Source organism: Salarias fasciatus, chromosome 16 (genome assembly GCF_902148845.1).
Source record: "Salarias fasciatus chromosome 16, fSalaFa1.1, whole genome shotgun sequence".
Taxonomy (NCBI): domain Eukaryota; kingdom Metazoa; phylum Chordata; class Actinopteri; order Blenniiformes; family Blenniidae; genus Salarias; species Salarias fasciatus.
This window is the reverse complement of record NC_043760.1, coordinates 20,277,743-20,296,301: the sequence shown is the minus strand read 5'-3', so window position 1 is coordinate 20,296,301 and position 18,559 is coordinate 20,277,743. Positions and strand designations below refer to the sequence as shown.

General features: G+C 42.7%; 1 protein-coding gene across 4 annotated transcripts in view; it reads left to right on the top strand.

Moving 5' to 3' along the window:
* The first annotated feature begins 1,394 nt into the window (after window positions 1-1,394).
* The window catches only part of map2 (microtubule-associated protein 2), an 81,141-nt gene continuing 63,976 nt past the window's right edge, over window positions 1,395-18,559 (top strand). For all 4 annotated transcript variants that reach the window (XM_030112795.1, XM_030112794.1, XM_030112793.1 and 1 more), the window contains exon 1: window positions 1,395-1,494. The gene's annotated coding sequence lies outside the window, so the exon portion shown is untranslated. The remainder of the gene's footprint in view (window positions 1,495-18,559) is intronic.

Sequence of the window (18,559 nt, the reverse complement as noted above, 5' to 3'; positions counted from 1 at the left end):
TAATGCAGGATGGACAACCTATTGAGAGGTCATTTCAGTGATTTAGAGGATTAACATTCATGGAGGTCATTGCTTTTAAAGACCAGCAGCTCGCACTCAGACCCTGCATGAATAACCTCCTATAATATCCTTCACGGGGCCTAATGGGCAGATGGTGGTCAAGGTCATCCCTCTCATCTACATTCATGTATGTCAGTTGCTTTATCCAGGCAACGGCTACCAGGAGTCTGGATTTAGAAATCTAATTTAGCGGAATTAATTTATGAATTATAAATGGTTAATTGAAGTTAGCTGTTCATGAAGATATCCCTTCACATTACTTTGGATCTCAGCTGAGACATTTCATTCCATTTTTCTTACTAAACATGGACATTTAATGGAACGCAGACGATATCTTGAGGGTTTGACGACTGCCTTTCCCAGCTTGATTTTCTTCTATACTGGTTAATAAAATTCAGAGTCTTGGGGGCTCAAGTAATTACCAGTTGTTGATCAGAAAAAAAACTGTGCACCTTGAACAGAGTAAGAACCTGGAGAACATCCACACATCCGTGATATACCTGTGAAACCAGGTATATTCTTATTGTGGTGTAACTGTGTAAATCACAACGCCCCAGCATGTCTTGATTTTTATTTTGGAATTTTTGACAAAGATTTATAATAAAACAAGGTAAGTGGTGGGTATGGTTGAAAAAGTGTTATAATGGAGACAAATAAAAGTTGTGACAAAAAAAATTGGAATAGAAGAAAAAGCTTTAATATCTTGAGGTAAATCATTTTAACAATTCCAAATAATCCCAGAGACTTATCCCATACAGTATATTTCAAATAAATTCAGAATAGTCTTTATTGCCTTTGGAAAACTATTAACACCAATAGTATGGAGTGTTGTGAGGGAGTCACTATCCTCCACACTTAAAAACCACAGTATTGAATTAACATTCTCAATGGGGTTGCAATACAGTGCTTAAACTCTGGGGGGCGCTGTAATATCAAAGTAGTTCTTATCAGCGTTTCCTTGCTTGTTGAGTTGTGTTCCCTCATCCACCTGTCCTGCATGTCTCCGAGGCCTTCCTCCTGCTTCACAACCGATTCAGATGAATGGATGATTCATTATCCTACAGTAGATGGAGGTGTGCACCAGGACATGGAAAACAACAATTTACAGGTAAAAAAAAAAAAAAAAAAATTCAAGTAAGAGGACAACGTGCAAACTCAGTAATCCCCATGTGAACCCCTTGGGTAAACACACTCCTTAAAAGTCAATTTAACAGTTTGAAGCAAACCCTTTCAGTGACTGAATTTCCCATCTGTCCTGATGCTCCTTCCTCCCTGTCACTGCGTGGTCGCTCGTTCCCAGCTCGGTACCGTATTAACCGACCCAGACAGCTTGCGCCTCCACTCCGGACTTTACGGTAAATGTGGGCTGCGGAGCCGGAGCCTGTGTGTGTCCGACAGAGACGGAGTTGCACCGCAAGACACTGCGCCGAACAGGTAAAGGAAGCCTTCATTCAGTCTTTCGTGGCAAAACGGTGCTTTAAATTGCAGCTACTTCTTAAGAAAAAAAAAGCGCGTGTCGGCGCCGGTCAGAGGTTGTTTTATTCATTTATTAATTTTTCTCATCCATCTTTTCCTCGGTGGTTGAAGCAGAAATGATGAGGTGCCCCTCTCTCTCTGTGTGTGTGTGTGAGAGAGAGAGTGTGTGTGAGTGTGTGTGCATGGAGAAAAAGGACGCATTGTTCGTGTACAGCAGAACTGGGTCTGGTTCTTGTGAGTCTTTAGCTGGAGCCTGGTTTACTGCAGAATCAGTCTGATCTGAAATCACAGCAGATGAAAATAAATAAATAAATAAATAAAATAAAATAGGGGGGGGGGCGTAAAAAGCCCGATGTGAGGGAAGGCAGGACCTCCTGATTGACCTAATTGACTCTCCTGTTATTGGTCCATTCACGCTCTTGGTCTGTTAAACGCGTGACTGAACGGTGCGTGCCTCGTGCCCCTGAGAGCTTCACCTACTGCGGTGACTGCGGGGACTTGGCTTGCTGCGGTGGCTGTGCGTGGCTACCAGGGCTTCAGAAATCCCGCAAGCCATTACATAAAGCCAGGGCATGAGGCATCTGCAGGGGGAAGAAGAAGAAAGAAAAGAAAACCATAGAGGGAGGAAGCCCCTGCAGGAGTGTAACAGTCAGTTAATCTCCCTAATGAGAGAGCATGAGAGGGGTGCAAAAGCAGGTGCTGAGTCATATTGGTGGGTCTCTCCCTGACAGATCCCACAAATCACAGGTCAGGATGTTAAACACCGCCACATTTTATCCATGGCTTTTATTGTCTTCGTCTTCATTCTGTTTGGATTAAATTAAATATCTAGATCACTGTATTGAATGATTGCTTTTGCATAATCCCAATACAGCAGACGCTACCGGGCTACTCGTCACACACCTCTGAGGCAATTTTCTTTATAAATGACTCTTAAACGAGCTCTTACATGATAGATTTCTCATACCATGCATGCAGGCCTCTATCTGATCTCATTTGCATACAGGCACTGGCTATTGATTCTCCCTCCTCTGTTGAGTCCATTTGCCACAGTGTGTGCACATACATTTAAATGCCTGATGCATTCAAGATGAGTCTGGAATTCATTGAGTCATGCACACGGGCGGGCTGCGAGGAGCTCCTCCTTTGCTGGATTGGAGTGGGCTGCTGTTTGTAGAGGAACCGACCGATGGTTCCACCGGCTTGGAGCTAATTCTTCTGTATAACATGCACTCTGTCCTTCACCCAATGTCAGCTGTTATGTTCTTCAGCTGCTTGTGACCCTGACATGGATAAAAGCAGCACACAGGAAGGATGGACGGATTGTTTTTATGTAGAAAATCCCCTGAGCTGGTAGTTGTGTGCAAGTCTTTGCTGTGATACTCCCATCATGAAGGATGAAAGAAGGAACTGGTAAATTCACGTAGACAGCCACCCTTAGCCGATTTCATTTGTAGTAATTCAAAATGGATTTCTGCAATTTTGATGTTGAGGAAACTGAAACGTGGATGCTGTGATGGGATTTCTCAGCATTCATTGAGAACCAAAAAGAGGAAGGTTCAGTATTTTAGTCTGAAATATCTTTTCGAGACTAAACGTCATCTCAAGGTTTCAGTGAAAAACTGGAAACACCAGCTGCAAAGATTCTCCGGAAAACTTTCTCTTGATGGATTTCAAACCTTTGTGCCTTAAACTTTGGCTTCTGTTCCCGATAAACTTCAAAAATACAGGGAGACAGGGGGATCTGAGCACTAACACGTCATGAAGGAGCCGCAAAGACAAATGTTGTGTCTGCTGTGGGTTGATGGACAGAGGACGATGTAGGCGAAAAAAATGCCACCTGTGTTACCAGCTCCTGGTAAGATCATTATGATAATTAGGTTAGAGTGAGCATTTGTTGTCTGACACTAATGCACTAATGTGCTCTGCCGTGCTGGGTTTTGCATAGATGAAGCACTCTGGTCCCCGCAGTTATGCATTTTGTAGTAAATGTTTGAGAAATACATAGATATCAGCAAACTAAACAAGAAATTTAACCCCCTTTATTAAACATGACAAGAAATCCTCCTTGACTATGAAGGCACAGACAAGTTTACCTAAATTGATATTTTCTTGTCTGTAATTTTTTTATTTTGAGCAATGTGTGTGTGTGTGTGTTTGCATGAGTGTGTGTGCGGCACCTCATACGGTCAGCTTTGCATAAGCCGTGTGTCACCGAGACGACCTAATCCTGATTCCTGCAAAGACACTTAGTCATATGGACAAATGGGCACACACACACACACACACACACACACACACACACACACACTGCGCAGTCCTCATTTGTCACAGTTAAAGCTCGATGCAATGATCTGTGTGTGTGTGTGTGTGTGAGTGTGTGTGTGTGTGTGTGTGTGTGTGTGTGTGAGAGAGAGAGACAGAAAGTGGGAAAGGTTCTCTGTTTGAAAGAAGAGAGACGCTCAGTGGTAGCTTTGGCAGCAGCACCAATACACTCGACCGCGGCGTCTGCCAGCGAGCTGCCAATCTCTCTGCCTCAAATTTTTTTTGCAACATGATGCTAATGTTATAATTTTTTGTGTAGACTCTCGAGGGGTTGTGATAAGCTTTGCTGCATTAAGAGATCTCTTAATATTGAGTCGAACTGAGAAGAACTTATGGCTCGGCCCGCAACAGTAGTTGTGATTTTCTGTGTGGGCTCCTTTTGAAAATGAGCTGCCGACCGTTGCTCCATCACAGACAGAGATGAAAATTCCTTTATCGTCGCTGCATATTCAACAAGATCTGAGTGGGCTGTCTGAAACAATGCCCGGGGTTAGTGCAAGAAAGAGTGCTAAAGAAACTGAACTGCACTGTACAAAATCGTCAAAACCACACACACTTACAATCAGTCCAACATTTAGTTTTAAAGTCACAAATGAAAAAAAAAACACATGCTTTTTAGAAAATGCAAACCCCACAAAGAAAGGCCCCAGGCCCAGAACTGAACCATTTTGACCCGTTCAAACCATGTTTGAACCGTTTCTTCAGTGTGGCAAGGTGCGTAACCCTTCTGAAAGATGCAACATCAGGCCTTACGTTCTCCATTCAGAGGTGTACATGTTGTGAATCAATCTGTATCCCCGGCACGCAGCATCAAAGTGATGTCTGAATGAACGGCAGAAAGATGCCAGCAGAAGTCTTCTGCTGAATTAGACCTCAGGGAAACTCCTCTGTAAGTCCGTGACCCTGTTACTGCTTTACCTGTTTTCCTCGCTTGCTGCCCACTGAACACAGAGAACAGCCGACGACCGCTGCAGTTCCAGAGATGTTCCCCCGAAGCGGTTACCTAACAGCCACAGATTCCTCCGTTCGGCCTGAGTCAGACGTCTTCAAATCCTTCCACTCGGGCCTTTATTATGCTTCCAGCAGCAACAACTGTGAAGACAAAATGATGCCTTGCTACACAGTATAGCCAGTGCAGTTGCCATTGTGACAATGTAATCACTGTTGTTCATTTCACCCGTCGCTGGTCATTATGCCGTGGCTAATGGACGTTACTCTGCACAAGCATGAGCTGGTTTGAAGTATAGAGTGTATCCCGTCTGCTCTGAAATTAGAGAAAAACAACAAAAAAAATCAGTAAGATCTTCAGTAATTTGGTCAAGTAATTAAAAAAGTATTATTTTATCTTCAATTTGCTCTTTGGACATGAATTTTACATTGATTTACACAATATTTCTTAAAAAATACCCACAATCATCGCATGTAGTCGTGATTATTTTTCTTTTTCACGGTCGTCCAGTAACTGTGAACTTCAGCGTTGAGGTTCAGGACGTGATTGTGACTGAGGCTGACCTATTTTGTGTTCAAGGGCAGGAGAACAAATAGAAAACAAGGTAGAGTGTAGAGCCCATAAATAACAAGCTTGTCATTGATGAAGGGCTTAGCAGTGTACATTAGCCGGCTGCTTATATTCACTTGTAGCGGTGGTGGTGGTGGGGGGGGCGAAAGGCCCAAGGATAAAAACACATTTCTGATTTAATGGCTGTGCTGCGGATCAGGTCAAGCTTCATGGTCAGTGTGTAACAGACCTTTTGGAGCCAGATGATGAAGTCATGTTGAAAATGTTCTGTGACAAACTGGGACTGATACCACAGTTTGAAGTGGTGTTGCAATTAGTTGCGTTTGCAGATACTGTCATCTTATGTGACGGACAGGGAGGCTGCGTTCACATAGGATTTGCAGCGTGAGAAAAAAAAAATCCACTTTGATTAATTTATGCTGTTCTGCAAGTGATTGTCCAGTGTGTGTGTCTCAGAAAAGAAAGATGTCCATGTTCACCTTGCTATTTTAACAGCTCTGAATCGACGCTTTCTTAAAGCTCCTTATTAAATATCCCATCTTCCTGAGGTCAGTGCTTTTTTATAATGGAAAAACCTCCTTGATTCTTCCATAATCAAAGGAAATGAAAGGTGAAAGTCATGTTCATAGATCAGCGTAAAAGGCTAACGGTATGCAGAATGCTGACTTCGGTTGTGCTCGTCACACTCCTGTCGGGAGAGGGGCCTTCACGCTGTCAGTGGAAGGCGGCTCGTCTCAGCTTTGGCTGCGGTTCAGGTGCGACACGGCTCAACACACCTGCTCTGAAAACTACATAGTTCCACTTTTCTCACTGACAAATTCCTACCTGGGACATAGCTGGCAAACGCATCCCTTTTATAGTTTCTTTCAGAGTCCAGCAGTTCAAATGAGGTTTTGACCATCTTGTGTTCTCTGTTTTCTTCAGTTGGAGTGGATGTGATCAGAGTCAAACTTTCAAGCTCGGCGTTCCCATCAATGTCCAACCTGTTATTCAGAGGTTTGAATTTAGTTCCTGGTTGTCAAACATGACATGAAATTGACAGACTCTAAAAATAAAATACTGTGACAGGTAAGATTTAAGTTTGCAGGAACATTTCAGACTGTTGGTGATGTTTTTGTGAACATATCCAAGATGTGGTCTTAGTTATAGATTTAAAGGTTATTTTATGTAATTTAAGAGTACAACTGAGATCAAACGGGCCTGTATGTGGGTCCTAAACTTCACTGAGTTTGACACCATCAGGAGGAAGACATTAAAAACGTGCAGAATTTTAGCCTCCCAGGACAAGGAATGCTCATTTTAGCTGTGTAGACTGTTTAATATGTGCAGCCATAGCAGGTAAAAATAATCATCAAAACATTTAGGAGCAAAGAAAGGTGATTGACGGGTAACAACCAGTCTGCAGCAGCAGCTCCAGGAGCTGGTTCACTCTTCAGTGTGCGAGCAGATTGCTGGAAAGTTTGATAAAGAACGTCTCGGAAAAGCAGCGAACGGTACGGCGAAAATAGATGCATATATTTACTTTTCAAATGTGTATTTGTGCTTATAGAAAACTGCTGTATGAAGAAATATGACATGCTGCGAGGAATTTAAATAGGGGATTTTATTTTTCTATTTTTTTGGGGGCATAAATCTGATGTCAAAAAGCTATAGGACAGATTTATTTCTGTACGGTCAGATTCTTTTCTCCCAACACTGCATGTCAGACCTGATAGGAAGCTGATAGAAAGGCATGTGTGGGCTGCAATAGGGAAAAAGAAAAACTCAAGGGTGACTCACTGCTCACCTAACTATTTAGTTTTCTCTCCTCTCCTCTGCTAACCTGATGCAAAGTGCTGTACGTGTGCCTCCGTCTTACATTTGTACCTGAACACTAATTGTTCGGCGTGTGGCTCAGTAGATGGAATCAGTCAGCCTGTGTGTGGGAGTGTGTGTATGGGTGTCATTTTGTTTTAAAAGGGAAAAAAAAAAAAAAAAAATCAGCCTCAGCTCATGTTGAAATCGCTTGTGCGATGGTGAGTGCATTTCACGCTTTATTTGTGACATAATACTGGAATTATTATTAAAAAGAATAATCCCGCTTTTGTTCATTTCACTACTTTCTGACAGTTTGCTGAATAGAACAGTGTGTGGGCATGTAAATAACATATGACATGGCCAGCCTGTGTCAGAGGAAAATGCCTAACTTGGCATTTTTATTTATTTTTGCAATAATCAAACAGAATTGTCATCGCATCTGAAATTCGCCAGCGCAGTGTTTTAAAGATAGCCGTAAAAGTTGGGAAGAAAATAAACACAAGTTAGCAAGATCTACTCAGGTTTTCAGAAAGCTTCGCTTCATGTTTCATTTCGCTGTACTATTTGGAATTTAATTACTGATTATACAAACGGCCACATTTTGTATTTCCTCATCAAACAGCTTCAGTCTGCTGACGTGCAGCAGGACATCAGCAGCTATTGCTCAAGAACATTGTGAGTTTTGGCCTCCATTAATCACATTTTCAGGCCCATTCAACACACTGGACTCATGTCGGCGCGGCCCTGGCTCGCTTGGAAGGTTGCTGGCTCGATCACCTATCTGTCCACTTGTCGAAGTGTCCTTGAGCAAGACACTGAACCCCAAACTGACTGAGCGCCTCGCAGGGCAGCGGCCTCCATCGGTGTGTGAATGGGCGAATGTGATTAACGATGTAAAGCACTCTGGGGACGGGAAAGGCGCTTTATAAGTGAAATCCATTTCCCGTGTTCTTGAATCTTTTCTCCAGTCCTGTCCATTTTTCTGTTGACGGAGGCGACTGCCGCCACGCCGCACAGTTTCAGTTGAAGGGCACGCTTGGCCCTCAGCAATCTGTCATAAACGAATGAGTGACAGAAAAGTACCAGTATGAACACTGAGCTTGTGTTCTGCCTATAGCGCCGTGCGTTCTGACATTTTTCTATCAGAACTAGCGTCTGAGTTTTGGATGAGGCCACGTGGGAAAACCTCCTCTCACCATGAGCAATAAAAAGGTTTGATACCAGATAACAGTCTGCAGACACAGTCAAAAACCTTGAATTGATCCAAATACATGTGAATATCCATACATTTCACACAATTTAACATATATTATAAGGAGTCCTGGCCTTCTCTACAGTTCTAGTTTTATTACTTCATCCAGAAATCCCTCTGCACTGATTGCCGGTTTCACAATCAGAAATCTGATTAGAGCACATTTGCCATTTGAGAAATCCTTTAATCAGAGAGCGATATTATATCAGGGCTTCTTGATAACCCTTGAGTGTCAGGTGATCTCCACCAGAGTGAAATATGTTCTGGTTTAACTGTGGTCTATATATGTGTTGTGTCAGAATAGGTCATCATGCTGCTAAAACCACTCGTCACATAAACTGAACACACGCAAGAAAACACACTTACCACATGCCTGCTGAAACCCGGCGAGCGGGCATAAATTGCTTGTTACAGCCTCCATCAGGATAATTGCGTCTCACATCACTTCATTGAAATGCTTAAATATTGCTGCTCGCTCTCTTCTGCTTCCTCTTAATGGCTTTTCTTGATGGAGCACAAGGGTGGATGGTGACGCCCCCTAAGGTGCGCAGCGCCGACCAGATGCAGGGGCTGTTAAATGACGAGGCTGCCGAGGAAAGAAATGTGTTTTTCCCCTTCTTAAAAAATTGTGAAGGCAGGCTGAGAGCACTTATCTGAATAGCGCACCTTGACCTTCCTTCTACCTGCATTAACATGCTTCTTAAAAAAGTGGCATTGTGTAATAAAAAAAAGAGGGATTTCATGTTTGGTGTAGTAGTAGAAATGTCGCTATGCGTTACAGATGAACAAGAAATCTTCAGCTTTTTACAGTAGTGAAATGACCACGACGGGTAAATTCTACAGGAAGAAGCAATGTGTGGTGTCCTTTTGCGTTTTTATGAAGGAAAAACTAAAAACCTTGTGTACAGGACAGGGATTTTAATGTGAAACAGAAAGCCAAACCAATTTGTTCTCGGTTACAGTCAGGGCACAAAATATACCGAGCGGACTAATCGCTGAGTCACCGTTTGGCCGCGGCTGACATCAGATTCTCCTGCTTCCTTCGCCCGTCGCGCTGGCTTCCCCTGTTTCCCACCATATTGTCGGAAGTGTCACCAGACGCTTTGTAACGCGCGTGCGATCCGCCGTTCTGAACTCCGCTGGAAGATCTGTGGGAATTCAGAATGTAAAAGCTTACAAGTTAAGACACGAGAACAGAGTATGAATTATTCCCTCGATGTTTTTCGAACTGTTCCGTTTCATCTTTTTAACAGTCGTCTTTCGGGAAACAAGGCGTCCCTCTTTCAGTTATGTCATCCACACTCCAGCCTACGTGTGTGAAAACCCACACACACACACACACACACACACACACACAGCGGCGAAGGCACGCGCACACACATCAACTCAGTCACACACAAATAGAAACACAAACTACCCGTGGTAGTCAATTAGAGTGGGATAAGCGGATGGTTTAGGTCTTCAGTCTGATAGTGTTTGACTCTTTTCGGTTATTGGACGTGTTCGGGAAAACTTTCTCTTCTTGACAGGCTAATCCTTGGAAATGCCGTCAGTGTGACTGTCACCAGCGTCTTCTTAAAGCTTCAGCCGCGCAGCCCCAAACACTGCAGGGCTTTATTTTATGATGTCCACTGACAAAACTCAACTTTAAAGGATTATTCACAGATCCTCCCCTGAAAGCGTCAGGAGTGTGTGTGTGTGTGTGTGTGTGTGTGTGTGTGTGTGTGTGTGTGTGTGTGTGTGTGTGTGTGTGGTGCGTGTGACAGCCTCAGAAGCAACATGTGGGTTTGCTCTGTTGGAGGCTTGAATCTGTTCAGGTAAATTCACACGCAGCCTCGTATAATGTGCTGCAGGACTTATTCAGTCAGAGCAGCTTATGTAACAGACTTCCAACTTCTTCTGGGTGATCTTTAAAACATCCGCCTTATTTCATGAAACAATTGTATTTCAACAAAGATCAATTTTTATATGATTTTCAGAACTTTAACAGACATCAATAGATCATCCCATATCCCACAGTCTGCTTAAACAATGCCTTGCCTTATTGGGTCAATATTACGAAGACGTCCTGCACGGCGCCTCTTTACAGCCTCTTTAGTCCATTTAAATGTGGCTTGTGCTGTGTTCAGATATAATTAAAAATTCTACCATCTGACACTGAAAATATTTCATTCTACAACATGGTTCAGATTCATTGATCCACATCTACAGATGGAGTGCACAGTCGCAGCGATTACACTGGAGGTGACATTATTCAGACCAAACCCGACAAGCGTGAAAGTATTTCTAAGTAAGGTTGAAGTACAGCGTGTTGGGTGAGGCCACTGAGAGGTAAATTATATGAAGTGGAAATGGATCAGCATTGAAGAGATAAAATAAAAGTGTTTTTTTAGGTGTTTAACAGCACGTGCAGTAGGTATTTATACACGGCTCAAATGACCGTCCGTCACCTTTCTGAACCGCAGAGACCAAAAATAAGAGCGCAGCTGCACAAAGAGCAGCGCTAACACCACACTGGTTATTAGATTACCAGGATTAAGGGCAGGTTTTTAAATGATTAAGTGTGAGTAGGTACCTCCCAGCTGGAGAAAATACAGGATTACAATAAGAGAAACAGAGGGCGAGATTGTAACACAGACCGATCGTGTGCAAGCACACACACACACAGGCAATTCAGCAGTGGCCTTACGATTTGCGTGAAAATGTGTGTGCGCAATGGATTTTCTTAATTTGTGACAATTTATTGAAATTTATTGGCTTTAAAAGAAGTGACAGATGGATACTTGAACTGTGGGTAATCTCAATGTGACCTGAATCAAGCACAGTTAAACACTGACATGCAAACATCTCTTTATGAATTTTTTAATAAATGCATATTTCTGTCACCGTTTAATTGATGTGGAAATGCTGTCACGATGTGATGTGTGCCGGTTGTACCGAGAAACAAATCAGTGAAAATTCCATCCATCTATCAATGCCTGCTTTATTCAAGGGTTTATCCGGGGCTACAGGGATCTGGCGCCTGTCCCAGCTGACGCCGGCCGATTGGCAGGGTGCAGCCCGGACAGGTCTAACACAGAGTGACAGATCATTACTCATTGATACATTCGCTCCGCCGGCCAATTCAGAGTCACCAATTAACCTAACAAGCATGTCTTTAGATTGTGGGAGGAAACAGGTGTCCCGGGAGAAAACCCACACGGACACATGGAAAATGATGTGATAAAGCTCCGGATACTCTTGTTCTAAGACACTGCTTCACAGAATTGGTTATTAACGCTGTACTTTCAAGTTAGAATTCCAATTTTATTGAACTTCATGAATATTTGGCGTATTTTTTGGTCATTTTTTTTTGTCAGTTTAAGGCGGTATTTGAAATGCGCAACTTTTTCATCCCATGTCCTGTTTTGAAAACCGTGATCTCACCTGAAATATCCCATTTTAAGTTGGCTATTTCAGAAAATGAAATGCTAGAACAACTGAAGTATGTGGTAAATCCCCAAACATCGGTGACGCCTCACCTCGATCTGCTGATAAAGATATGTTTACTAATGGTGCCTCCACCAAGCTCATGGAAATGTAATTTTGGGGAGTTTTCGCTGAAGATGAGCCTTTCAAGGCTGTAATTTATTTCATGAGGATCACATTTGTTAGGAGACGGGACTGTTCTTCTTGTTTGATAAGAAACGGAGAGGGTTTCATCTTCCTACACAGTGGAAACCCGACTCACTCCGTGTTGTTTTGGTAAATCTATCAGAGAAACTCGATCAGGCTCAGAACGGTTCCTGAAAAAGCATATTGAGTCTCGCTTTCTCCCAGTGGAAACCACTGTTAAACCACCCACCACTGACACACACTCACACACACACACACACACACACACACACACACACACAGCCTCCAATCCATGTGTGTGCCTACTGTCACTGGGCACGCCTTCTCTTTGATTTGCTCATTGCAGTCTTCTTCCATGTTGTGGTGAACGATTCTATCTTCTTTCAGTAACAGGCGGAGAGATGAGAATGAAGGACTCCTCGTTTAGGAATATTTTCATGCTGCTGGGTCTCTCCTCTCACGACGACCGCTTGAAGACCGGAGCCATGTTCTCCTCCTTTCTCTCACTCTCTTTTGTTTTTCTCCCTTTCTTACGTCTCAGATATGCAGTGTGTATTTGCTTCGCTGTTGCATCAGGCATCCTTTTTGCTCCCATGGCAACCTGGTACTCCTCATCCAGTTGTGATGCGGAGATATTTATAATTACAGCCCACCACTGGGCGCTTTGCATTTATGATCCACACAGGAGGACATTAAGTGAAACACCTCGGTTGCCCAGCAAGCTAACAGATGTGAAGTGAATCGGTTCCATTAACACTTGAAACAGATGAGGTACGGCTGTTTTCATTGCTGCAGTGGTGAAACTAGATGAACACTTTGCGCTGAATTAGTAAACAGTATGCAAGATATATGCACTCTCTTTCATTAAGGCGAAGGTTTGGGTTTCGTTCTGTTCTCATTTCATTTGTGGTTTGGAGGTGAACTCTGCAGCAGTAGGAGGTTCTTCCAGATCAAATGCCATCACATCTTTGCCAGTTTATTTTAATCAAACCAAGCTGAGGATTCTTAGAATTAACAGATAATGATGCTTATGGTAACTATATCTTTTTGCTGCCTCCTCCTAGAGGTCTTTTGTTTGTTAAATTTGCATTTAACCTCATTCTTATCCCAACCCGGTAGCTCCTCCTCGGTTTCTTTCATGGTGATGAATGTGGCGACGGTTAAAGAAAATTACAACCAAGGTTAGGTTATTGTATTCAGCTGATGTGGGCTGTGTTTGTGCTAATAGGGTTATACATCATGAGGCAGGGGGTAAGATCAACACTTCAGTTTTGTTGATCACTGCTAATCGATTACTGTAGAATGAGTTGGGCTGTAGACTCTGTCCGGCCCTTAAAGGCACCGTATTAACTTCATCAATGTGTTTTATTACAGCATGGAGTGATTTCACACTGTCAAATGTTCAATCCATGTTTGTAGCAGAAATTAGAACAATATCGTTTATAGACTATGGCTCGACTTCCTCTTGTGGTTTCTGAGGCCTTTTTCCCATGTATCCCGTCTCTACAGTTCCACACATTCCACCTCCATTTATCATTAACCGCTTAAAAAAAAAAACGCTCCCTCTGTCATGAACCTTCACTTCGGCTGAATCAGCTGATGCTGCTATCAGTTGTCATGGAGACTGCCTGAGTGAGTTAGGGCGTTGCCGTGGAAACAGAGCGGCTGCTCATTACCACCCACTGCAACCATCCACACTGGCTCCAGCAGCCTCGGCGTACATGCACACACACTCCTCAACATATAGAGGACACGCCGTGGTATTTCTCCAGTTATTTAATCGTCAGTTGCTACGGATGAAACAGTGACAGTATTCACGTCCACATTTGTAGCGAACTACATAGGGATTATTGTTCTTGTACCTTTGTTCTTGTACATGTGCCTTAATTCTGATAATTAATACGATAGAAGACTAAATTAGCACTCTAATCTCTGCCTGACAGGAGGTAATCACCAATCAACATGCTCTTCACAGCCTGCAGGTGTGGTCAGACCGACGCCGTTTCTCCCACTGGGTCTTTTCAAAGCTCCACCTCAGGACTGAGGAGGCAAAGCACAGGTGTTAGTGATAGAAACTCTATTCTGGTCATTGGAGTGTGACCGTGAACCAGAAAACAACGACGACGACGACGACATGCGGTTGACACCGAAGCAGCTCGCTGGAGTGAAGCCATCTTTCATTTATTCAACACCTGTGCTTCAACAACAGTGACATGGCAACATGGCGGCCGTCGGTGCGGGCAGCACAGGATTCGTTTTCTTCACGTCGATGATGGTTTGCACGCTTCATGCAGTTAGTTTTATCCTAATATTGGCATGGAAAAAAATTTGATAACGTGTTCAGCAACACCAAATATTCAGTTGTAAATGATTACATGCTACAATGACTTACTGTTCTCTCAATTGGCAGCTTGCTGCTTTTTTGTAACTAAAACCCACCCTCTTTTTTTTGGTCTTATCTAATTTAGAAGGACAAATCATGTACATTATGTTTGATAACTTGTAGTTTCATCGGTATAATAATCACATCTGAGTTGGACATACTGGCCATGTTTTGAATCATTTTAAAGCCATTGTTTCAAGCTACTAACTGACTCCCCCTTAATGAAAATATATTCATGAATCACTGGACTCCATTGTTAAATTATGCAAAATATTCATCATTTTCCCTACTCTGACGTTAACGTTGAGCTCTGTTAGGAAAACCTGACCCGTTCTGTTGATGGGGACTTTGTGCCTGCAGCTGTTTATTAATTCATCAGGATGTGTACTGCCTGCAGTGGCTCACAGTTTCACTGCTCCCTCGGTAGTTGTCTCTGAGATATTGATACTGTACACACAGAGCACACACACACACACACTACAAACAGCCCAAGATGTCTATTAAATCGGTCTTACAGCATTTTCTTATGGTATTTTATGTTGGATACTCCAAGAAAAGCAATGAATGCATTCAAATATGTTGGGTTTTTCTCTGTAATGTTTCAATACTGACATCAGGGCTGTGGTCAAACACATCTCCTCTCATATCTCTCATTTGTCATTTTATTCTCCTATATTTGGTTCTATGCACCCATCTGACATGCATATGCGAATGCGTCTTTTCTTATCCTTTCTACATTGTTGACTACACTGATAAACTTTGCATTTTCAGCGTCTGCTAGAACTCCTGGGAGCCTGATTTGACAGTTTCTCGTTACTTCACAGTTTGGCGACATGGCCTTCGCAATAAAAACAGGCCGTTTTGCACCCTGTGTGGGATGCTGCTCTCCAAGAGTGTCCTGACAGTTTCATCCCGTAGGAAAGCACATAAAATCCAAATAAGACTGGCCAAATCACCTGCTAGTGCACAATTATGTAAAGCTTTAATGTGCTTTAATACGTTCAATAAGTAGCAACATGATCACAGATGAACTGCTTAAAAAAACGACAGAAAAATGTACTAGTCGAAAAGTCTAAATCTCTAATTTGAATGGAAAATGCTCAGTTTCATAGAAAGACATGATAACTGTACACGCTGATGTGATGTGAATTAAGTGAGGGATGTCTTCGGTACCTTTCAACAGTTAGTGGAGTAAAAAAATGATGCTTCCTTGTACAGAAAAATCCATGGTTTTAGGCATCTCCTCACGGAGCATGGATGTCTCAGGTCATAGTGATAAATGCGTCTTTGTTGGTATGTTAATTCTCCATTCAGCCTGGGAAGCTGTCTCCGGAGATTTTTTAGCTCCCATCACAGTTAAATCCACTCCCTGAAATGTGCGATGCTTTGGAGAAATGTAATTCCCAGAGCGCCTCAAACTCATCTTGAAACTGTGAATGCACAGTAAGCAAACTTTCAGACACTTACAGTTGGGAAATTTCACACTCTCAGACTCGATAAGAGCTCGTACATTTGCTGTGTCAACGCACAAAAAACAGGCCATTAGCATTAGTAGTCCTAAATATTTGGGGATTTTGATCATCGGTGCCCTGGTTTGTGCAGGATCAGAGCAAAGGAGTATCCACCAGTGTTACTGGTGATATAATTGACCGGTGTTGTTTATATTCCCGCCCACGCAAACTCATAAAGAAGCTGTGAAAACGCTTGCTCTGTTGTAAAGAGCACCACCGTCTGAAGCTGTACAATGTCTGACACCAGTAGGGCAGGCATTTTATTTGTCAGCACACACAGTGTCTCCTTTTTCCGCCGCTGAGGAACACTGCTGAACCGGAGATAATAGTAGCGGGAAAAGGCAAAATGAGGCGTATAGAGAGAAACTAATCATTTTTAGGTAAGTCATTTATTCTCTAATGTGTGCAGAGTATTTGTTACTTTTATTCTTTTCCAGGGGCAGAATATTCACCTCCGTAATTTGTATATTAAAAAAAAGGAGTTCACTCTCTTTTCTTCTCATCCTTTGAGTTCTTTTCCTCGATTTTCATTTGTGAAGTGAATTTAGCAGTTATTTTGGGAGTTGAGCGAAAGGAGTTGCCTGAGAGCGACGGAAGCCTTCAGCTGGATGTTTTATCCCTCGAATACAGTTACGTGCTTACAGTAATAACTGGAATAATGTGAAACACCTCATGTTACTGTCTAACAGAAGAAGCAAGACAAGTGTTTAGTGAAACAATGAGTCGTATTTTCCGTTGGCTATTCTTCTTTTAGCGTTCTTCATACTCGTTCTCTTCACTTTTACTGATTAATTAATTTCTGATAATTAGATTTTAGTGGAAAAAGCTGAAGCGCAGAGTTTCACCTGATGTCCCTTCATCAGACTTTTGCCAGCTCAACCTAAATTTGTAGTGGAATTTATCAACTTCTCATTTTGATCAAACTCTTTTAGGGTTTGAGTTTTACCATCGTATGGATTATCTACGGATTTTAGCTGAAAGGGAGTCTTTGGGACTGTGAGTGGACTGAGTTGTCTCGGCTTTGGCACACTCTGCTGGCTGAATGGAATTAGATCATTGAAATCGATTAGCAGATTACATCTTCTTTTTTTTTGCTTGTTTGTTTTTGCTTCTTGATTGTTATTAGCTTGTTTATTCAAGAATAATGGAGCTGAAAATTTTTACACCACTATATTTACAACACTGCTACCCTTTACGCCACGTGCAGCCGACTGAATACAGGACATATCTTTTTAAAGTTTATCACCACAAATGTGATTGTGATTCTCACCGAGCAGTCCCTGGCAACATCTTTCAGACTCCACCCAGCAGAAAGTCGACTGATGTGAGTTCAGAACAGACCTCAGAGGCTCAGAAGGACCCGACCAGCTGGAAGCCCGCGCTTCACTTTCCCGCAAACAGGCAGACGCACAGTTTCAGATGAAAATACACACAGAGGCAAGAAAGTCATTTCATTTCCAGGAATTTTTTTCCACATAAAAATAAGCAAGACATAGACAGACGACACACAGGAGTGTGAACTTTGAGCAAAAGTGCACAGTACTCTTTGTAGTCTTGGTGCTTTTCTCTCTCAAAGTAACTGTCTTCATATAGGAATTGTTGCTGAGATTGTGGTTGCTGCTGGTTGAATGTTAAATGGTGTCACAGCAGATGCTTTGAGCGTCGGGATTGGGGGCCTTTCTATGTGGAGTTTGCATCTTGTCCATGTGTGTTTGAGGCTGATTGTTGACTTTATTTTGGCTGAAGGCGTGAATGTAAATGTGTGTTTGCCTCCCAGTATTTGCCCTGTGATGAACTGGTCTGTGTTGTCTGCTGCTGTCACAGATGAGCGGCCGATATCGGCTCCAGCATCCTGCATAAAACTACATGTATATGTTCATCACATGCTTTGCAACGTGGACTCTTGACAATAATTCTTGAGCATCAAGCTTCAAGGTCAGATGGAGGTTGTTGCCGAGAACAAATACGAGATCAGTTGCTTAGAAAAGCAGTTCAATTCTCTTCATCGCGACACTCGAGTTTTATTTGTCAAAACAGCGAAAAATGACAACAGAGATTATTCAACAAATGTAAGATGTATTTGTCTCATTTGTTCAGTCATTTTCTGCGTTTTCGCTTTCCCCTGGTCTTCCTCTCGCCCCAGTTACGCGCCTGGTTCCTTTGTCCTGCTGCCTCCTGGTGTGCATATCCTGTTGGCATAAAGAGCCTGAGCTGCTTGTGCAGAGGAGCCGTCTGTTTGCACCCAGGGGACCAGTGTGTGAGAGTCCTGGGTCTCAAAATCAACCACCCTCCATTTTTTATGTCTCAACAATATACAGTTATAATTTTCATTAATTTTTAAGGCATTTTTTCAGTGTGCTGTTGACGTGTCTGCACAATGTGTCAGTGACAGGGATCCACACTCAGCATTAGAGGTTTATATATGTTGCTGCACCTCCAACAGACCAGGCCTGGCTCGTCGTTTAAAGGACAGCTCTGTTGCTTTGTGCCCTTGAGAATAAAATCATTTATTATTCATCTGAATGTTGATGTCCTCTGATAGCAGTGGATAATTCGATTTCCAAACCTCATTACGGGGGATTTTGCAGAGGCAAACATAACCTGACACAAGCTTTCAGGTT